The following is a 23581-nucleotide window of genomic DNA, read 5'->3' as shown; positions in this document are numbered from 1 at the left end:
CAATTATTTGGGAGCTTACATCTCCATTGCTCAGTCTTGCCTTTTTTTTTTTTTTCGCCTGTAGCATATAAAAGTTTCCAATCTGTGTCTCCCGTGCACTGATGTTCCAGATGTATCACATTCTGAGGTAGAGCTTGGAGCCCAGCCATGTCTGAAATGTTGGTGAGAGGATGCAGGTATGTTGGTCAGAGTAATTTCAGAGGGAGGTCAGGGCCTGAGAGGTTTTGGCTGCAGTGCTGGCGGTTAGGTTTGAATCAGTTGGACAAACGGATTCATGCTGGCTGAATGGGCCTGCTCAGACAAGGGGAAATAAAAGACTACTACTCTAATCAAGGCTAAGTCGCATCTCCAAGCCAGGCAGCTGCTGTCAGGGCCTAGGAATGTCTGTTCTGGGATGCTAAGGCCCAGCCCGCCTCTGTCAGCCGGGACTCTGCACCTGCGCCGGCTGGGAACAGTGGTCGGAGATGGAGGCTAGGGAGGAGAAAATCTAGGTCAACCACCATTGCCTTTGAGGCTTCTAGGTTTGTGATCTGAAATGTATCAACACTTCTCATTTGGTCCAGATAACTACTGGCCCCCGAGTTTATGAATGCAGGTAGTGAGTCAGGTAGCTGTGAAGAAACCTGTGTTTGGTCCAAGATTGAGGTGCACTTGGATTGACCGCCTCCATCTCCCAGGCTGGAGGACGGGCCCCGCCTTTCAGCAGGGGCTGCAGTATGCTCACTGTCCTGCCATCTCCTCCTCCCCCTGTCCCTTCTGGAAAGGGGGACTTGGTCTGGAGTTTCCTGGGTGTTTCTTTGATGGAAACACTTGGACCCTTGAGAATCAATAATATCTATTCCTTTTGGCAGGGGCAGTCAGGGAGGGTAAACTGACCTCTTTGTTTAAGAAGAGGTAGTTTGGATTTTCCTGGTGGTCCAGTGGTCAAGCCTTCATGCTTCCACTGCAGGATGAACTTAAGATCCCACAAGCCATGCAGTGTGGCAAAAGAAAAAAAAAAAAGGCATTTAGGCCAAATTTTCTCAAATCTGGTTGCACCTTAGGCTTATCAGGAGGCAGGGGTTAACAATATTCATGCCTGGATTCTACCCAGATATTTCTCACTTAATTGGTTAGCATTAGACTCAGTCGTCAACAGTGCTCATAAAGCGTCTCTAACTAACGTGAGACCAGGGTTGGGAACCCCTGGTTTCAAGCTCTCAGCTGAAGCAAAATCTGAAGGTGTGGGGATGTAGCCTCTCTCTGTGATTAGATGATAAACACCCAGAGAGCAAGAACAGTGCTCCCCTGTTTTGGCCTCTCCTCCCTTGGAGTTTAATAGAACACAGCACACAGTGGGCTCTCAGCATTTACATATGAATTCTTGGATGCATAGACGAACTAACGGTAACATTCCTTTAAAAAAACCTCATCCATACATCAACATGAATCCACCACGGGTGTACACATGTTCCCCATCCTGAACCCTCCTCCCTCCCTGTACCATCCCTCTGGGTCGTCCCAGTGCACCAGCCCCAAGCATCCTGTATCCTGCATCAAACCTGGACTGGCGATTCGTTTCTTATATGATATTATACATGTTTCAGTGCCATTCTCCCAAATCATCCCACCCTCTCCCTCTCCCACAGAGTCCAAAAGACTGTTCCATACATCTGTCTCTTTTGCTGTCTCACATACAGGGTTATCACTACCATCTTTCTAAATTCCATATATATGCGTTAATATACCGTATTGGTGTTTTTCTTTCTGGCTTACTTCACTCTGTATAATAGGCTCCAGTTTCATCCACCTCATTAGAACTGATTCAAATGTATTCTTTTTAGTGGCTGAGTAATACTCCATTGTGTATATGTACCACAGCTTTCTCATCCATTCATCTGCTGATGGTCATCTAGGTTGCGTCCATGTCCTGGCTATTATAAACAGTGCTGCAATGAACATTGGGGTACACGTGTCTCTTTCAGTTCTGGTTTCCTGTGTGTATGCCCAGCAGTGGGATTGGTGGGTCATAAGGCAGTTCTATTTCCAGTTTTTTAAGGAACCTCCACAATGTTCTCCATAGTGGCTGTACCAGTTTGCATTCCCACCAACAGTGTAAGAGTGTTCCCTTTTCTCCACACCCTCTCCAGCATTGCAAAGTTAAAAAAAAGAAAAAGTAGCTTGCACTTTCTAGAATATCAAATAAATGGAATAATAGAGAAAAAAATATAATATAATACATCAAAAAAAAAAAAAACCCACCTCATCCACTTGAGGCAGTGACTACTATTTTAAACATGCCACAATGAGAGGCCCTTGCAGGGAAGTCTGGGCCAGCTGGACCTGCCCACCACAGTTACAACTCAGCACCATTATAACCACTTAAGAAATGTCTGGATGGAAAAACTTCACAGACAATGGAAAGCAGAAACTGTCTAGGGTATTCTTTTCTTTCTTTCTTTTTTTGGAGGGGGAGGGGTGGGGGGAGCAGTGTCAAGGCTCTGATAATGAAAACATAGATTATTTGCTTCTGTAACCCACTGGGGAGGATTATCTCATCATCTAGTTTTCCTTTGAGAAGTTAGACAATAGTGTCTAGCTAGTCTGAATACCTCTGGAAGGATCCTCTGCCGTTATGCCCCGAAACACCATTAAGATCCAGTGTGTCGGCTCTGGGTCTGGGCACTTCACTCTGATAAGGAAGGAAACTAAGAAAATAATGAGACAGTAGAGAGGTGAGCAGGAAGACGAGGTCAAGAGAGGGTGACAAAGGCATTTAGAATAAAAGCTTCCGCTGCAGGTGTTTATGCTTCATGGCACTGTCCTCGGTGGATTATATTTTTTAAATTGACCTGAAAGCATACAGGAGCATTTCAGATTTTAAAAGGTAGTAAATACAAGAAGGAGGGATTTTGAATCAATGATTAAGAGACTAGATGGAGTTTCACAATTAAGTGCTAAAAATCCATGACCAGGAGATTTCTTGCCTCGCTTTCCTATTGTTCCTTTCTCTCTCTCCTTTTCTTCCTCCCTTCCTTCCCATAAACACTGGCCAAACTAAGAGGAAAACTCATAGCCTTCACATCCCCTCAAAGAGGTCCTGCGTTAGTAGGGAAGATTGGAAAGGGCAGTTCTGATGAACATGGAACGTGAGACGTGACATGGGAAGGAGTTGGGAGAGGAGGGGCTGTGTTCCCAAAAGGGAGGAGAAAGTTCGCAAATGAACCCAGCGCTGGTTCTCAGCCTGAAAGAACGTCTAAGGCCCTCCCATCCAGATCCTCATGGGCCCCGTAACCAGCCGGTGGTTGTCTGGCCTTTCTTAAACGTCTGCAGTCAGCTCCAGCATCCTTGAGACAAGCAACAGACAAAGTCTGTGTCGGTTTTACAGGAGGGTTATGAGAGAAAATTGGCAACCTGGCTGAACCAAAAAAGGTAATTTAACAGCTCATATAACTGAAATGTCCAAGGCTTATGTCTGGTTTCAATCAAGGCAGGATGCAGGGGCTCAAATAGGACCATCCGGGGTCTTCCACCTTCTCCTGGTCTCAACCCCGCTTCCCTCGGACTCAGCTTCACTGGCAGACAGGAACAGCGACCCCCTTAACTCCAATCAGCCTGGCACTCAGGAAGAAGAGAGCCTCTCTTTTCTACTAGTCTTGTAGGAAAGACTTCCCTTGGGGCTCAGCTGGTAAAGAATCTGGCTGCAATGTGGGAGACCTGGGTTTGATCGCTGTCTTGGGAAGATCCCCTAGAGAAGGGAAAGGCTACCCACTCCAGTATTCTGGCCTGAGGATTCCATGGACTGTATAGTCTATGGGGTCGCAAAGAGTTGGACACAACTGAGCGGCTTTCACTTTCTCTAGGAAAGACACTCTCTTTATCCCAGCTTGAGTCAGGGCTGATTCTCAAGCTAAGACGGAAGGAATAATGAAGGATAACTCCAGGGTTTCAGAAGAGGGGAAACTGGGAAAGGTGAATACCTGGATCAAAATTAAGATAATCACAGGAAACTATATCCAATCTTCTGGGATAAACCATAATGGAAAAGAACATTAAAGAATGTATATATGTGTAAAATTGAGTTACTTTGTTGTACAGCAGGGATTGGCATAACATTGTATATCATTGTATAACATTATATATACTATGCTTCCATAAAAGGAGAAAAAATAATCAGAAAGAGCACTGGTTTGGGAAAAGAAATCAGAGAGGAAGAACTGGGTTCAGAAGAGTCGGAGGCAGTGGTTGGAGGCTAATGAATGGCAGGTGGTTAGAAGCGTGAGGGTGGGGGTTTTGTGGAGAAGCTGGACTTGGAGACGAGGAGTTGGGTCCTTCTACAGAGACAAGATAGAGATACCAAAATTAGAGATAACAAAGGAACATTTCATGCAAACTTGGAAGGAAAGTTATGACCAACGTAGATAGCATATTCAAAAGCAGAGACATTACTTTGCCAACAAAGGTCCATCTAGTCAAGGCTATGGTTTTTCCAGTGGTCATGTATGGATGTGAGAGTTGGACTGTGCCGTACAGTAGGTCCTTATTGGTTATCTATTTTATATATATTAATGTGTAGGATTTTTTTTACAAGTGATAGGAAACTCAATTCAAATTAGTTTAATAATGATAAAACAGTATGTTGACTCACATAACAGGTAGGTCCAGGGTAGCTGAGGTTCCGATGCATTCAGGCGCTCTGGGATTCATGGACTTGTTTTTACGCTTTTACCTTATTCTTTCCTCTGTTGGCCCAGAAGCCTTCTCCTTATGAAGACAAAACAGCTGCCAGGAACACCATTCTATCTTTTCCATCAGGAAGAGCAATTCTCCTACAGACAGTTTCAGTGAAATTCTCTGAATGAGTCTGACTCTGGTGTGGCCCATTATACGCACATTTCTAAGTCAGTGAGCTGTCATGCTCTGATGTTTAGAGTTAAATCAACACCCATCTCAAGTTACGACTAGAGGCATCCAAACCACTAGGCTGAGAATGAGGGACAAAAGGTTCCCTGAAGGAGGACTGGGGTGCTTTTCCCAAAAGGAGGTGGAATGGATACAGCAAAAACAATGACTCTCCACTGAATAAAACCAAGGGAAGAATGGCAGGGCGGCTGGTAGTCACCAGGGTCTGAAGACCCAGAGGTTGAAGATGGGAAGTGAATGGGCACAGTATGGTTTAGACATGTGGCTGAATCATTTGTTTCTTTAAAAGATCAGAAATATAGAAGGAGAACAGATTTTAGGGGGGTGAAGGGATAAGTGGAAGTAGAAATGCCTCAGAGGCAGGGATCTTATATTTTAAAGATCTTGATCTGTGAAAGGAGGCAGAGACTAGCTCTAACCCATACCCACCACTTCTGAGCCAGGCACTGTGTAGGTGCTGCTGCCGCTGCTGCTAAGTCACTTCAGTCGTGTCCGACTCTGTGCGACCCCAGAGACGGCCTCCTACCAGGCCCCTCTGTCCCTGGGATTCTCCAGGCAAGAACACTGGAGTGGGTTGCCATTTCCTTCTCCAATGCATGAAAGTGAAAAGTGAAAGTGAAGTCGCTCAGTCGTGTCCAACTTTTAGCGACCCCATGCACTGCAGCCTACCAGGCTCCCCCATCCATGGGATTTTCCAGGCAAGAGTACTGGAGTGGGGTGCCATTGCCTTCTCCGGTGTAGGTGCTAGGAGGGCTGACATGGATCATTCCCAGCCTGTGTCCTCAGGAAGCTCACAGCCTGAAAAGGAAGAGAGAACTGTGAATGAGCAGAGTATGCAGAGAGGGGACGCCTGATGACTCCAAAGCTGAAGACAGGGAGGGCACACCAGTGAGAGCCTGATGTTAGATCAGAGTTATCCTGCAGGAGAGAAGGATGAGCTCTGTCCCAGGGTACTGGGGAAGGCTTTTCACACAACATGGTCCCTGATCTGGGTTTAGTGGGATGAATGGGAGTTTGCTTCAGGAAGCCAAATGGAGAAAGGAGTGCTAAGCAAGGGCAAAGATTTCTTAAGAGGCTCATGGGTGTATAATAAGCACTCTGGGGGTGGGGAAGGGCAAGTGACCAAGGGCCTGTGTGATGTGCCAGAGGTGGGGGCTTTGTTTGGAGGTGGTGGGCGGGTCACAGAGAAAGTTTGCAGTCTGGGCAAGGTATGCTCGATTAGCATTGTCAGAAAATGTCTCTGAAGTCAGTCTGGGGAATGAGCTTCGTGGAGACAGGCCAGTTCAGAGGATGTGCGGCAGTGACAGAGGTTAGCACAAGGACAGGGAAGGGAGGACAGAGTGGAAGGGTCCCTGGGAGCAGGAATTCACAGAACCAGTGATGGCAGGATGAGGGAGGAGGGAACATCAGAGCTCTGAGCGCAGGCGATGGGCTGTGATCGCAGGAAAGGAACCCTGGACAGGAAGACGCCGGAGGTGCAGGTGGGGAATGGATAATGGAGGAGAGAGTTCCCCAGAGAGCCACGGGGAAGGCGGGTGGGCGGGCCTCGGACACATGCAGAGACCAAGACAGGCTGAGCACCGGGTGGGAAGGAGGCATGGAGAATGCGGGTAAGAGTCCCGAGTGTTAATGAGGAGGGCGGGCTAGTTGGAGGGCTTTCATTTTCTCAGTTAAGAAAGAGGGGACTCACCTGTTGGGAGTGAGTGGGTTTCAGATTTTCCCTGTGGGGAAAAACGGCGAGAGTAAAGCACCAACCAATCACTGAGTCATGCCAACTCCACCCACCCGGGGCCCTCCTCTCCTCGCCTGCCCTTTGCCTCAGCTGGGGCCTCATTAACGACACCAGTGGTGCGCAGGGCGGCAGTGGGAGTGCTTGTCAGACCTCCCACCCCAGGAGATGCCTCAAAGCGCCACCCACCCCAGCATCGCATCCAGGAGCTCCGGGGTGAGACCCGGGCACATGAGTTTGCAGCACACTTCACACCAGACTCTGAAATGCTACACCCCACCCATCTCCCACACATGGTTGAGAATGACTGAGTTAATGGGACTGAGTCCTGGAGTCTGCGATGGGTGGGAGAACTGGAGTGGAATCCTGTGCAGAAACCAGGTGGGAGTCAAGTGACTGGGATTCCGGGAGCACGGCGTCTCCTGATGTTACATTCAGCCACACCAGAGTCAGTGACCACCGAGAGACTCAGGAGGTCTGTAAAACCTGAGCACAACTGAGGATAACCAGACTTTTCTGAAATATCATGGCCATTGTTCTAAGGGCAAGGAATGAAAATGAGGGGAAAAAAACCCCAAAACAATTATTGATGATGGAAAGACCCTGAAGGCCTGAAGGCGTCTTCAAAAGTTGCAGCAGTTTGTTGCAGCAGTGCCCTCTGCTGGTGAGAGTCGGACTTGCAGCTGTATGGCCACCGCATCCTTGACTTGACCACACCCTGGAGTCGGCAGGTTAGTGAGGCTTCTAAGAAATTGTTGGTCAAGTTACAAACGATCATTAAATCCATACACACAACCCTTCAGGTATAAGCTGAGCTTTAAACTTCAGACTTGGCGATTTGCCAGTTAACTGTGTTCAAATAAAGATTAAAAACTGTCCAGGAAAAATGCTAAGATCCTGAAAAAAGTTTCTTTGGAAAATGTTTGATATGTGTATAATGGCCAGCCACGTGGAGACAAGCTACAGAGTTAGACATTTTTTCTGGAATGAATGAATTTTCTAAAAAGGCTTGGTAATTCTATGCTGTTAATAATAATAGTGTTCATGTGTGTGTGCCCAGTTGTGTCTGCCTCTGTGACGCTGTATGCTGTCACCTGCCAGGCGCCTCTGTTCATCGGATTTTCCAGGAAAGAATATTGGAGTGGGTTGCCATTTCCTACTCCAGGAGATCTTCCTGTCCCAGGAATCGAACCGGCGTCTCTTGCGTCTCCTGCATTGCAGGCAGATTCTTTACCGCTCAACATTTATTGGACATTGGCACCTTGTATGCATGACCTCAGTTAACTCTCACAACAGGCCAGAGTTCACAACAAGAACTGTTACCATTCATACTTGTGAGGTAACTGAGGCACAGATTACCTTGGGACCGTGGCTACGACCACAAAAGCTTGGCAGAGAAATTAAACCTAGAAGCATCATGTAGCCTTGTTAAGGTCATCCCAACTTCTTTATTGCATGTTCCAGAAAGGCATGATTGTGTCAACATCATGGGTGCTTACTGAGTGCTCTTGTGATGGCCCTAGGCAGGTGACTGGATGCCTCTGCTTCCCTGTGCTGACTCAGGGGCTCGGGGTCTTCTTGCCTTGTGGCTGCCCATTAGCTGGTTCTGGTCATTTTCCCTACATGTTTGGCCAGCTAGCAGGAGAGAAAAGAGCAAAGAGGAAGCACGTCAGCTTCAGTGGCAAGAACACATGGATGCCAAGGGTGCTGGGAAATGCAGTTTCTGGCTGGCCAGCCACTTTCTAGCACCAGCTCTTCACTATGGGATGGGGAGCAAGGACCTGCGTGGTCAGCTGGCCATCTCTGCCCTTCCTGTTGTAAGGGTGACTCACTGACTCAGGTCACACCATTTCTCGGAGGATGATGGAAACTGATCCAAGGTGAGCACCAGCTTGATATCACGAGACTGGTGTCTGTAGCAATAAATCATTTGTGAGGTGCTTTTCCTGCTGACAGTATTTCTGTACCAATTATCTTCTTTCATCCTCACAGTCTTTGTTAAGGGGGTTAATTGCCTCTAGTTCCCAGATAGGAAAACCGAGGCTGAGCAGTCAGATGTTGTGCCCATATTCCCACAGCTGGGACTCAGGGTCCGCTCATTACCATGCCCTGAAAATAGTTGTGGCTGCTAAGCTTAGATGGAACTTGACCAAGATATTTCATGTTGAGGGGCGAGGAGTGGGCGGATTTGTGAGCCAAAGCAGGAGATGTTCTCCGTGGGCTGAATCAATATCACTCATGAAACGTTTTCCTGTATTTTCTACCTTTACCAAAGGTCACAGACAACCAAAACCACGGCTGATGTTTCACAACTTAACAGTCTACATTGCAGGTTTCATTTGCTATTGACAATTCTATGATGTTCTTGAGTATTATTGATTTTGGGGGAGAGTTTAGGAGGGGTCTTCACATTCCTCCCATCTGCCCCGTCTCTCCTTTGAGTTTTACCAGGGTCTCCGGTAACAATCTAGTCGTAAGAAGGGGTTCTCATTATTTTAATTCTCACCAAGCTATCCTTCTGTACTAGTTTGAACATTTAAAGTTTTAGTTTACATTTTACTATGAAAATTTCAAGTATACAAAAGAGAAAAGTAATATGTAAACATACAGATACTCTACTGATGAAAAATACTAGCATTTTCCAAGTATCTTTCTGTTACTGATTTCTAGATTAACTCAACTATGTTCAGAGAATACAGCTGGCTTTCAATTTTTTACATTTGCTAAGGTTTCTTTGTGGCGTGGAATATGATTTGTTGTGGTGAATGTTCCACGTGCGTTTGGAAAGAAGATGTATTGTGCCATTGGGTAAAGTGTTCCATAGAAATATCATTCAGGTCAAGATGTCTGGTCATGTTGTTGTTCTTCTGTGAGCTTGCTGGTCTTCTGGCTAATTGTTCTGGCTAATCTGTCTAATCTCAGTAATCGATTACTGAGAGAAGCGTGCTGACATCTCCACCTGTTACTGCGGCTCTATCTTTTCATTCCTTTGAGTGTTTGCTTCGCATATTTTGAAATTCTGTTGTTAGGGGCGTACACATTTAAGATTGCTATATCTTCTTGGCAAATTGAGCTCTTTGTTTTCATGAAATGTCCCTCTTTATCTCTGAAATAGCTCTTGCTCTGAATCTGCTTTGTCTGATGATAGTACAGCCAGTCCAGTACAGGATGCTTTTCTCCATCCTTTTACTTGTGACCTATCTCTGCTTCTACGTTTAAAGTGGATTTCTCGTGTTTTGTTTTCCACCCTAATTTTTGTTCCTCTATTTTACATCTTCTGTTACGTTGCTTTTGGGCTTCGCTGATAGCTCAGTTGGTAAAGAATCCGCCTGCAGTGCCGGAGACGCTGGTTTGATTCCTGGGTCTGGAAGATCCGCCAGTGAAGGGATAGGCTACCCACTCCAGTGTTCTTAGGCTTCCCTTGTGTCTCAGCTGGTAAAGAACCTGCCCGCAATGCAGGAGACGTGGGTTCGATCCCTGGGTTGGGAAGATCCCCTGGAGAAGGGAACGGCTACCCACCCCAGTATTCTGGCCTGGAGAATTCCATGGACTGTATAGTCCATGCAGTTGCAAAGAGTCAGACGTGACTTTCACTTTAGAGTGTTTGGATATTTAATATTATTGATAAACTTCTATTTGAATTATAAGTATCCATTTCAATTTTTCTGTTGGCTTCTTGCCTTTAACGTTTTTGATTTTGTTTAGTTTTTTAGTTTTAGAGGTGCTTTGCTGCTAAGTCGCTTCAGTCGTGTCCGACTCTGTGCGACCCCATAGACGGCAGCCCACCAGGCTCCCCCGTCACTGGGATTCTCCAGGCAAGAACACTGGAGTGGGTTGCCGTTTCCTTCTCCAATGGATGAAAGTGAAAAGTGAAAGTGAAGTTGCTCAGTCGTGTCCGACTCTTCGTGACCCCATGGACTGCAGCCTACCAGGCTCCTCCATCCATGGGAGTCTCCAGGCAAGAGTACTTGCCTGGAGTAGGGTGCCACTGTGGTGCTTTAGGAGTTACCATATAAGTAATTTATATATATATGAATTATATATAGTATATAATTTTATCATATATAATATATGTACATTTTGTCTCAGGTCAGTTCAGTTCAGTTCAGTCGCTCAGTCGTGTCCAACTCTCTGCGACCCCATGAATCGCAGCATGCCAGGCCTCCCTGTCCATCACCAACTCCCAGAGTTCACTCAGACTCACGTCCATCGAGTCCGTGATGCCATCCAGCCATCTCATCCTCTGTCGTCCCCTTCTCCTCCAGCCCCCAATCCCTCCCAGCATCAAAGTCTTTTCCAATGAGTCAACTCTTCGCATGAGGTGGCCAAAGTACTGGAGCTTCAGCTTTAGCATCATTCCTTCCAAAGAAATCCCAGGGCTGATCTCCTTCAGAGTGGACTGGTTGGATCTCCTTGCAGTCCAAGGGACTCTCAAGAGTCTTCTCCAACACCACAGTTCAAAAGCATCAATTCTTCGGTGCTCAGCCCTCTTCACAGTCCAACTCTCACATCCATATATGACCACAGGAAAAACCATAGCCTTGACTAGATGGACCTTAGTCGGCAAAGTAATGTCTCTGCTTTTGAATATGCTATCTAGGGTGGTCATAACTTTCCTTCCAAGGAGTAAGCGTCTTTTAATTTCATGGCTGCAGTCACCATCTGCAGTGATTTTGGAGTCCCCCCAAATAAAGTCTGACACTGTTTCCACTGTTTCCCCATCTATTTCCCATGAAGTGATGGGACTGGATCCCATGATCTTTGTTTTCTGAATGTTGAGCTTTAAGCCAACTTTTTCACTCTCCTCTTTCACTTTCATCAAGAGGCTTTTTAGTTCCTCTTCACTTTCTGCCATAAGAGTGGTGTCATCTGCATATCTGAGGTTATTGATATTTCTCCCAGCAACCTTGATTCCAGCTTGTGCTTCTTCCAGTCCAGCGTTTCTCATGATGTACTCTGCATATAAGTTAAATAAGCAGGGTGACAATATACAGCCTTGACGTACTCCTTTTCCTATTTGGAACCAGTCTGTTGTTCCATGTCCAGTTCTAACTGTTGCTTCCTGACCTGCATACAGATTTCTCAAGAGGCCGGTCAGGTGGTCTGGTATGCCCATCTCTTTCAGAATTTTCCACAGTTTATTGTGATCCACACAGTCAAAGGCTTTGGCATAGTAAAGGAGAAATAGATGTTTTTCTGGAACTCTCTTGCTTTTTCCATGATCCAGCGAATGTTGGCAATTTGATCTCTGGTTCCTCTGCCTTTTCTAAAACCAGCTTGAACATCAGGAAGTTCACGGTTCACATATTGCTGAAGCCTGGCTTGAAGAATTTTGAGCATTACTTTACTAGCGTGTGAGATGAGTACAATTTTTTCTACTTAGAGGTAATATTTTACTACTTCAAGTAACATGTTGCCATTGTTGTTGTTCAGTCTCTAGGTTGTGTCCAACTCTGCAACCCTATGAACTGCAGCACACCAGCCTTCCTTGTCCATCACCAACTCCTGGAGCTTGCTCAAACTCATGTCCATGGAGTCGGTGATGCCATCCAACCATCTCATCCTCTGTCATCCCCTTCTCCTCCTGTCCTCAATCTTTCCCAGCATCAGGGTCTTTTCAAATGAGTCAGCTCTTGGCATCAGATGGCCAAAGTATTAGAGTTTCAGCTTCAGCATCAGTCCTTCCAAATGAATATTCAGGACTGATTTTCTTTAGGATGGACTGGTTGGATCTCCTTGCAGTCCCAGGGACTCTCAAGCCTTCTGCCGCACTACAGCATCAATTCTTGGGCGCTCAGTTTTCTTTCTGGTCTAACTCTCACATCCGTACATGACTGCTGGAAAAACTATATAGCTTTGACTATATTGACCTTTGTTGGGAAAGTGACGTCTCTGCTTTTTAATACACTGTCTAGATTTATCATAGCTTTTCTTCTAAGAAGCAAGTGTCTTTTCATTTTGTGTCTGCAGTCACTGTCCACAGTGATTTTGGAGCCCAAGAAACTAAAATCTGTCACTGTTTCAAGTAACAAGTAGGGGACTTAAAGCCCTATTGGTCTTTACTTTCCCCTCTCTGTGTTATAGTTGTCAAATATACTACTTCTACATACATGGAGATGTGAACCGTACAGTCATGAGCTTTGCTTTCAGTTGTCATACGTATTTTATGGAGAGAGAAATAGGCTTTTATTGGTGCAGATATTTATCATATCTGAGGCTCTTCCTCATTCCTGAAGTTCCGGGTTTTCCTCTGATAGCATCTTCCTTCTGCCTGAAGAAATTCCTTTAGCATTTCTTTTAGAACTCTTGATTTCCCTTCTTGACTGGAGACTCCATGGGGACCATGACTTGAGCATACCCTTGGGTCAAAAGTACAAGAAAAACAGGGGTGTAGAGGGGACCCTGGAAACTCACCCCCCATGTAGGTTGCTTCTTCAAATTTGGACTCCTTTCTCCTCAATCAGCCTCTTTTCCTTTACTTTCAAGAGTTCTCAGGTAGTTGCCTAGTATTTCGTCAAGTATGTTCATCGATATCAGTATAACTGCCTGTCGGTGTAATAGTCTCACTCCATCTTGCCCCAAGTCTGGTTGAGCTTTCTCTTCATTTTCTAGCTTTTTAAGATGAAAACTTAGATAATTGATTTGAGACTTTTTTTTTCTTTTCAACTGTAAACATTTAAAGCTATAAACTTCCCTTTAAATACTGCTTTAATTGTATCCCACAAATTTTAATATGATGTATTTCTACAATATTTCAGTTCAAAGTATTTTCTGAGTTTCTGTGTGATTTCCTCTTTGACCCATGGGATAGTTAGATGTGCATTAATTTCTAAACATTAAGAGAGGATCTCCATGTAGATTGTTATTGATTTCTAATAATCTTGATGTCACAGAACATATTAAGTATAATTTCAATCCTGTTAAATATCTTGAGGCTTGTTTCATGGCCTAGAGTCATTGTCTATAAATTGATTATGGGTACTTGAAAAGATGTTCTGCTGTTTTGGGGTGTGATGGTCTATATAGTTGACCGCTGAACAACATGGAAGCTAGGGATACCAACACATTTGTGCAATCAAAAATCTGTGGATAACTTTACAGATGGCCCTTCTTGCCACCCATTCCACATTTGAGGATTCCACTACCTGTGGATTGTATAGGATAATAATAGGTTTTTTCTTTTTTTAATACAATTTTTAAAGGTTACTTTCCATTTACAGTTATTACAAAATATTGGTTGTATTCCCCATGTTGTACAACACATCCCTGAGCCTATCTTATGCCTGCTAGTTTGTGCCCCCCACTTCCCTGCCCCTATATTGACCCTTTCCCTCCTCCTTTTTGGGAATCTCCAGTTTTCTATATCGATGAGGCAGTTTCTTTTGTGTTTGCTACTTTGCTGTAATATTTTTAGATTCCACATATAAGCGATACCATACAGTAGTTATCTTTCTCTGTTTGATTTATTTCACTCAGTATAATGCTCTCCACATCAATTCATGTTGCTGTAAATGGCAAATGTTTGTTCTTTTTTATGGCTGAGTAGTATTCCAGTGTGTGTGTGCGTGTGTGTGTGTGTGTGGAACATGTACTGCAGCTTCTTTATCCATTCATCTCTTGATGGACACAAGTTGTTTCCATGTCTTGGCAACTATAAATAAAGCTGCTATGAGCATGGGGTGGGGGGCATGTATCTTTTCAAATTAGTACATTTAGTTTTGGCTATATACCCAGGAGTGGAGTTGCTGGGTTATATGGCAGTTCTAGTTTCAGTTTTTCGGGGAGCCCTCCATGCTGTTTTCCACAGTAGCTGCACCAATTTTGTAGTAGGTATTTATTGGAAAGAAAAACCAAAACGTGTTGTTTAAGGGTCAGCTGTAAATGTTAATTAGGCCAAACGTGGTTCTGATCTTTGTCTCTACTAATTTCCTATTAACTTGTTCTATCAATAATCAAAAAAGAAGTGTTAAAATTTTGTTGTTATTTTCTTAGTTTACCCTTTTCGTATTTTTTAAGATCTGTTTTTGGATGTTTTCACTTGTAGGATTGTACCTTCTTGAGGATTTGACCACTTTCTTATTGCAGAATATCTTTTGTCTTTGACAGCAATTATTGTCTTGAAATCCATTTCATCTGATATAAATATAGCCATTCCAGTTTCTTTAGGATTATTTTCCCAGTACATATTTTCTCATCCTAGCCTTTAACTTTTTTTTTAGTTGTTATATTTAAAGTGGGTTTTCTTGAAGATGACATTTGTTGGGTTTATCTAGTTTGTCAATTTCTGACTTAGAGTATTTGACAATTTATATTTGATGTCATCATTGATATAGTTGGGTTTACTTATAATAATTTTCTACTTGTTTTCTGTTTGTCCCAGTGGATCTCTGTTCCTGCTTTTTATTTCCTACCCTCTTTTGGATTTATTGAGTCTTTTTTATACTCTGTTGTACCTCCTCTTTTAGTTTATTGACTACAGCTCTTTATTAACTTATTTTCATAGTGGTCATTCTACAGTTCACAATATTTGTACCTTGTCACAACCTGTCTTCTCATATCACGTGACACCTGTATGTTTCTACTTCTTCCTTCCAACCTCTGTGTTATCTTGGTCATGGATTTTACCTCTACGTTTATTGTAAATCCCACAGAAGGTTGTTATTTTTGTTTTAAATGATCAAATGTCTTTTTAAAGAAGTTAAAAAATTAGATATCAGTATTTTATATTTAATTATACTTTACACTAAATATTTACAACCTTTTCTTTATTCCTTTGTACAGATGCACATTTCTGTCTGGTATTTCTTTCAGCTTGAAAAAAACCCACTTTGATTTCTCTTAGTACAAGTCTGCTGGCAGTGAATTCACCTAGCTTTTGTTTGCCTGAAATATTTTTATTTTTGCTTTCCTGAAATATTTTTATTTTTGCTTTTTAGGAACATATTTTCTGGATATCAATTCTAGACTAATAGCTTTGTGTGTGTGTCTTTCAGCACTTTAAAGATGTCATTGTATTTTCTTTCAGCTTTTAATTGTTTCTCGCGACCAGTCTGTGGAGTCTTAAATTCTGTTCTCCTATATGTAATGTGTTTTGCTTTATTTTAGTCTGACTATCTTTAAAATTTTGCCTTTGTTTCTTCTTTCCAGCAATTTGATCATGATGCATTTCTGTGTGGTTTGTATTTAACTTGCTTGAGCTTTGCTTTTCTTGAATTTGTGGATACATAGTTTTCATCAAGTTTGGAAAAAATTTGGCCATTATTTCTTCATATTCTATTTCTGAAAAATAAATAAGCAAGAACAGATTACCTTCAGGGATAATAGATATTGATTGTTGATATCACATCTTCCTATGCATGAGTAGAGCTCATCATTGCATTTTATCAAATCATCTTTTGCATATCTCAATAGCATTTAAAGTTTTCTTCATATAGATCTTAAATATTTCATATTTATTACCAACTGTTTTATGTTTTTGTTACTGTGGCTGTTACAAATGAGATCTTTATGTTTTAAGGAGTTACTGCTTTTATATAGAAAGACCATTGATTTCTCTAGTAACCTCGTCCTAAACACCTTATTGTTTCCCATTCATTTGCTTATATTTTTTTCAGGCATATGTAACAGTATCAAAAAATGATGCTTTCTTGAATTTGCATGCTGCTTTTTCATAATGCCCTGATATCATGAAAAAGTAATGTGTCTCTTTTTCTTGTTACTTTCTATCCTTTTTCTATTTTAAACATTCTCATTTAAGGATCTTCTTCATATTATTCCATTATCTGTAATTGGTGGAGCACAGATTTTCTCAACTGTCTCATCTGTTGACTGTATTTCAAGACAGTTCCTTTCTTCATGGAACTAGACATGTTTACCATGAGCTCGTCTTCATCAGGTCAAGTTTCCTGTAGAGCTCTTTGAACTTGTATTGTGCAGGCATCTCTTGGTTCACATTTGCCTTTGCAGAGTTCATTCCTGGATACTTTTTATGTTTATTTTTTGAGTGTAGCTTCCTTTACTTATGGTTTGGAGAGATTCTGACTAACACCTACACACGGTACAATTTTGGAAGCTTGATTTCTAGAGGTCTACTCTTTCACCACCCACAGTGTTGGGCAGATGGTCAGCTTCCTGCTGTTCCTCAGACCAGTGGGCAGAGTTTTCTTGTCCTTATTTCATGGAAGGAACATCTCTTTCTGGATTTCAGTTTTATTCAAAGATGTCACTTTCTACTTCTTATCACCTGCCGGCCCGAGGCCTAATCCCATGGCTCTTGAAATACGTCTTCTCTGCCAGCTCCTGTTTCAAATGTCCCTGTGGACAGTTTGCTTTTAGCTCCTGCTAAACTTTATGAGTTTAAGTTTCTACTTCCTTCCTGGTACCTGGGAATGTTCCTCGCTTAGTTTTGAGTTTGGCTATGAAATGACAGCAATAATCATGGCAACAATAACACTGCTGTATTCTGTCCGGGATTTATATGGGCTTGGAGCATAATTAAAAACTTCCCACACTGGCTCAATCTATGTCACTGACCGAGATTTCCTGGTGGTGCTTTAAGTAATTCTGACTAATGTCCTTTCCTGTCACAGAGAGGGATACTTATTCTCAAAATATCTTGGTCCCCACGAGGTGAAAGACTCTCATTGTTCCTATTCACTTATACACTGAGCAGTTTCCCCACATCCGCCTTTCTACTCCTTTATATAAAAACATTATTGAACATCTCTTTTGTGCTAAGACCTGAGCGTGTTATCAGGATACGTAAAACTTAACATGAGGTCACTTCCTTGTCAGACGTCACTCTCCATGACACAGGGTCAGAGGATACTTTTAAGGCACTATGACAAGTACCAAAATAGAGGTAGGTGCCTTGAAATTCCAGTGAAATGCCTAAAGGTTTTGTGTATGAAACGGAGATGACTCTGTGTCTGTCTTTTTCTTTTACGTATCCTGGGAGTACTGAGAATGGGAGAGCAGACAGCAGATGGCGGGGGAGAGAGCATGTTGGGGGCAGGACCATTGGTTCCTGTCCCTAATCAAACCATCCAGCTGCCCTTTGATGCCACCGACGTGAGGTCCTAACTCAGCATGTCTGAAGTGTTTCTCAAGTAACTGCATATTGGGATGCTTCTGTCAGTGATTTTGACATACGGTTCAGGCTTCCCTGGTGGCTGAGATGGTAAAGAATCTGTGTGCCATGGAGGAGACCACAGTTTAGTCCCTGGGTTGGGAAGATACCCTTGAGAGGGGAATGGCTACCATCTCCAGTATTTTTGCCTGGAGAATTCCATGGACATTCCACAGACATGGACTGCTGGGCAACAGTCCATAGAGTTGTAGAGTTGGACACGACTAAGTGACTAACTCACTTTTTAGAATCAAAAACTGCTGGCATATCTGACCTTCAGTGAATCATTTAAACCTGTATTCCTTCTGTGCCTCAGTGTTCTCAACTGTAACATGAGGTCATTTCCAGCATTCTAGTCTAGTGGTTAAAAGTTGCCTAAGACAGGACTATTTTTGTGATGGTTGTTATTATCGTTTTGGTAATAATACTGTTACGTAATCTCACTGCCTTTAGAAGCTTAGGTTGTATTTTTCCTGAGAGCAAAGTGTCAGTAAACTCAACTGACAAGCAGACTTGTTTTCCTATCATCCAGTGTTGTCATTTGGCTTCCAAAAATGAAGTAATGGTACTTGATGTAACAGCTTTGCCAGCCCGATGACCTGCCTTAACGCACGGTATCATGAGGTAATGAGTCTGAGTTTTATGATTTGTGGAATCTGCCTGTTGATTTCCAGTCTCAGCTCAGGGGTGTGTGTAGGTGGTGGGGGCCGGGGGAGGCTCTAGAGTGTGAACAGGGATGGTTAGTAAACCCAGCTGGAGGACTCCTGAGAGGCGCTCGGAGGCCATGGTTCCAACTGTTTTTCATTAATTATCTTCAAAACAACCTCTCATCCTAAAAAACCCAATTAGGGAGCAACACATGGCTTTGAAAGCCATGGTGGAAGAGTCGCTGATGGTTTTCATTTGGGGAACGTGCAGTGGAAAAAATGTGGACTCTGGAGCCAGCCAGACTAGGTTCAAACCCTGGCTCTCCCACTCCCCAGCTTGATGGCCTCAGGTGAGTGACTCCCCACTCTGTGCCTCAGTGTCCTCATCTGAAATGTGGAGACAGTGACAGCTATCATGGCGCCTGTCTCAGCAAGACACTTTATAGATGAGGGCAGCCGACACGCACAGCCCTTAGAGCAGTGCCTGGAGCACGCGAACCTTCCAGGAGGCTTAGCTAGAATTGTTTACTCCAAGACAAAGACTTAATCCACAGGCCAAGAAAGCTGACGCAAAGGTCAGGTTTTGGGGGAAGACATTCAGGGGGTGGGAGGCCCTTTACATGGCACTGCCTGGTTTCCCTGCATGGAAAGCCAGCCTTGCCTGGGGCGCAGGCTCACCTCTGACCGACCAAGTTGGAGCAAGTGGCCTCTAGTCAGGCTCTGGGGCCTGAGCCCAGGACAGGTTCTCTTCCTCCATCAGCCCTGATGCCATTTCCTTTTCCGTCTCTCCTCTCCTTTGCTTTCCTCCTTGCTCCTTCTCCCCCTCAAGCCTGGCCTTCACCTCCTCACCCTTGCCTTGGGCATTTCTCCACCTAGCGATTGGGAGCAGATCTGACAGGAGTCCGCAGCCCACTTCCTGACCCCATGTTCCCACCTCATCCACCCCGAGTAGAGCCTTTGAGTCCAGTAGTCGCCTTCCTCCCCAGAGATGGTGGGACCTGCCTGAGAATCAGCCTCCTGGACTCCACACAGAGGACAGGCAGCCTGCCAGGAAGGGGTGGTGACTTATTGGGCTTGCTCCTCTTCCAGCTCAACCTTTTCTCACGTATACATCTTACTCAGGGCAGTTTCTGGAGCCCAGACATGCCAAGCTGGCTTCACCTCTTATTAACTGGGGCTGAGAAGTCATTGTGGTTTTAATTAAGAGAATGCAGGCAGAGGATGAGATGGTTAGAGAGAATCACCGACTCACGGACATGAGTTTGAGCAAATTCTGGGAGATAGTGAAGGACAGGGAAGCCTGGCGTGCTGCAGTCCATGAGGCCGGGAAGCATCAGACATGACTTGGCAACTAAACAACAACAAGAGAACAAGGATTGGGGTCAACTGTGCGGAAGTATGAGACGCGAGCAAAGCAGAGAGATGAAAGCCATGCTTTGATCTCACTGGAACATTTGATGTTTTGAGAATGTTGAATTGTTCTTGACTCCTCATTATCTCTAGGGAGGAAGAGAATGAAACCAACCCACTGAGGGCAAACTGACTAATGCTCTCCCGTAATGAATTCTTCTTAGCCACTGGTTTCCATGAGGTTGAGAAGTAATAAGAGAGTAAAGGGCAGGGACCTCTCAGTTTTCATTATAATGAACATTGTGGGCCTTTGAAAAATGTGAGTGTCTCCACTTCACAGCCCTTCTGTGTGTCCACGTTTCCATGCAGACGGCCGGGGGCACTGTGGGCAAATGATGGAGAAGTCTGAAGCTAGTACCAGTGGGGCCATTCTGTTAGCTTCCTAGGGCTGTTGTAATAAAATACCACTACCAGTGTGGCTTAGAACAACAGGAATTTACTGCCTCACAGTTTGACTGGTTAGACTTCCAAACTCAAGGTATCACCCGGCCACCATCCCTCGGAAGCTGCCAGGGAAGCGTTTCCTCCAGACCTCTCTCCTAGCTTCTGGGGGTTCCTGGGCTCCTGGGCATGCATCTGCAGTCTTCACGTGGCATGTGAATCTCTGTGTGTGTGTGCTTATGCCCGCTTGCCCCTTTTCATAAGAATACCAGACGTGTTGGAACAGGGGCCCACCCTTCTCCAGTATCACCTCATTTTAACTGATTACGGCTGCGAAAACCCTATTTCCAACTAACGTCACATTCTGAGGTTGTGGAAGCTGGGACTTCAAGATATGAGTTTGGGGAAGACAGGTTTAAACCATCATAGCTATGGCTGTGTTGTACAAGCTTGACTCCGCAGTGTGGAAATCTGCTTTGCGCTGTCCATTCCATGGCTTGACACACGGTGCTCTGTGACTACACGCGTGACAGAATGACCCAGGTGTTGCTTCGACATGTGCTGGAAATTAGGCCAGAAACATGGGCAGGGGCCAGCTGTGTGCTTGGAGGCCAGGTGCTGTGTCCTGAGAGCGATGGGGAGCCCTGGAGTGTCTACCAACGGGAGGGTGATCAGACTCTAGGACGATCCCTCCACCGTACTGTTGAGAAATGGAATGGGGGCACAGCGAGGCTGTTGCTGTTTTCCAAGCAAGTGATAGAGCTGGCCTTGAACCTCACTAATAGCAATTGAAATGGAGGGGAAATAGGACTTGAAGGGACACCTACAGTTTACGTATCAGGGTTCCTAGAGAAGAAGAACTTAGAATATGTTTTATGTCAGTAAGGGAATTGCCATTTGAGGACTGTTGTAAGACACAACTGCCATTTGAGTTTCTGGAGTCAGGCACTTGAAACTTTGAAACAGATTCTCTTATTTTCAAGGCAATCACCAAGATAAACTGTTTGTTTACACCAAAGTAAAGCAACTTGTTCTTGAAACAAATGGTAAAGATATCATAAATCTGAGTATAACAGCTGCAGATTTAGATGTTAAGTACTGGACAGTTAGAAAGTTTTTCCTGAAGTTAGCATTTAGACTGAATTTTTGGTGTCTTCCATGTATTGGTTTCCTAGTTGCTGCCGTAATAAACTACCACAAGCGTAGTAGCTTAAAAACAACACAAATTTATATGATTTTATTGTACTCTAAGTCAAAACCTAACGTGGTTCACGTGGCTAACGTCAAGGTATTGGCGGGGCTGTGTTCCTTTCTGGAGGCGGGAAAGCTCTTCTCTCCGCTTCCAAAGCCACCCACATTCCTTGGCTTGTGGCCCCTTCCTCTACTGTCAAAGCCAGCATGGCAGCATTGCCCTGTTTCAAGGGCAGCTGGTTCACAAACAATTCCATTGGAAACCTCACTTCCCCTTTACCATGTACGCAGAAGTATTCACAGATTCTGGGGGTTAAAACGTGTATGTCTTTGGGGGTGGCATTAATCTGTGTACCGTACCTAATTTAAATGGCAACACAGACCGTGCAAGGTTGAATAGTGCAACTATCTTATGTGGCCCTGGGGAATCAGGGATGGGGCTTCTTTTGAAGGAGATGGAGGTTCCCAGGACCAGTTGTGCAGGGTCAGCATGATCCAGCCATAGGCCAAGAGAAGGGGACAGTGCTCCCTGCCCTCAGGAAAGGAGTCTTGAGGAACCTAGTCTCAGTACTGATCTAAAGATTCTTGTTGAGGATGAGGGAGCCTGTTAGGAGGTATACATGGCCTTGAGGTTGGGGTTTTTGGTCCCGTGAGGCCAAGAAGAACACAATTACGCACTTTTCTTAGCCCCCACATATTCAGGGAACACTGCCCTATGTCCTATTAATAGACTGGGGAGTTGCATCCTGTGGGGTCAAGGCTGGGGTGGGGGAGGTGCAATGTGCCTGCCTGCAGTGAGTCCACATGTGTGAACCAGCTCAGGCTGGAGCAATGAGTTACAGAGGGTGTGATGTGAACTGGGGGCTCAGACTGCTGTCGTGGAACCACAAGTGGTGGATGGAGAGGCAAGCACTCCCCAGGCTCATCTTTCAGGCAGTCTCAGAAATGGGGGGAGACGCCACGTGGCCGACTGACTATTCTGCTAATCCCAGGCAGATGCGGTTTGAACATTAAAAGAAATGGGACTTTATTTTGGGCTCCCAAAGCAGACGTCCGGGTTGTAGGATTTAGAGATGAAGGGCCTGTGGGAGGTGATGGCGGGGGAGGAGTCTGGCTAGTTCTGGCATTTAGCTGCGTAACAGAGTGCTGCAGAGTCTTGGTCCTTGGGAGATGCATTTCTGGGAGGCCAGAAGCATATGTATGAAGCCTTTTGTCTTCTGTGCCTGGAGTTTTATGGAGCTGTGACTGCCCAGGAGGAAGCATGGCAGCACCTGGGTCTTTGGGGGTTGAGCTTCCTGGGATGGAAGCATCAGCTGAGGGTCGTGACAATTGACGTTAAACAGAGGAAGGGAAAGAACTGAAGAGCCTCTAGGGCTTTGGGATTTGGGACCTCCCCAGCCCTTCCAGTCCCTGCTGGGGAGGTGGGGCCTGCTCCAGCAGGGAGGCATTCTGTATGGGTTCCAATTTCAAAAGCGAGGAGTGCAGTAGTCCCCACTTTCCCAGTTGTTATCCACCATCAACCAGTACAAAAATATTAGATGGAAAATTCCAGAAGCAGTTCATGAGTTTTAAATTGCAGGCCATTCTGAGCAGCATGATGAAATTTTGTGCCATCCCACTCCCTCCAGCCTTGGAAGTGAATCATCCCTTTGTCCAGCATATCCTGCCCATTGGTCACTTAGCAACCAGCTGGGCCATCAGATCCACTGTTGCTGTATTGCTTGTGTTCAAGGGAGCCTCTTTTTACTTAATAATGGCCTCAAAGAAGAAGAGGAGTGAGGCTGACAAATCAGAAATTCTCTTACTGTGCTTAGTTTGTGAAAACTTTACCGTAGTGTTTTATATGTAGCATGTGTGTACGGGGATAAACGTAGTCTATACAGACATGGCTCGTTTTATTGCACTTCACTGTATTGCACATAGTGCATTTTTTTGTCTTTGTTTTTACAAATTGAAAGTTAGTGGCAACCTTGCATCACGGAAATCTGTCGGCACCGTTTTTCCAACATTTGTCTCTGTATCATATTTTGGTAGTTCTCACAGTATTTCCAACTTACTCATTGTTATTATATTTGTCCTGGTGATCTGTGATCACTGATCTTTGATGACACTATTGTAAATTGTATTGGAGTACTGCAAACTACACCCAGAGAAGATAGCACACTTTGTTTTCATTGATGTAAGCTTCATTTT

The sequence above is a fragment of the Capra hircus genome, chromosome 10 (genome assembly GCF_001704415.2).
Source record: "Capra hircus breed San Clemente chromosome 10, ASM170441v1, whole genome shotgun sequence".
Taxonomy (NCBI): domain Eukaryota; kingdom Metazoa; phylum Chordata; class Mammalia; order Artiodactyla; family Bovidae; genus Capra; species Capra hircus.
The sequence above is the reverse complement of the archived record's forward strand: the minus strand, read 5'-3'. Positions refer to the sequence as shown.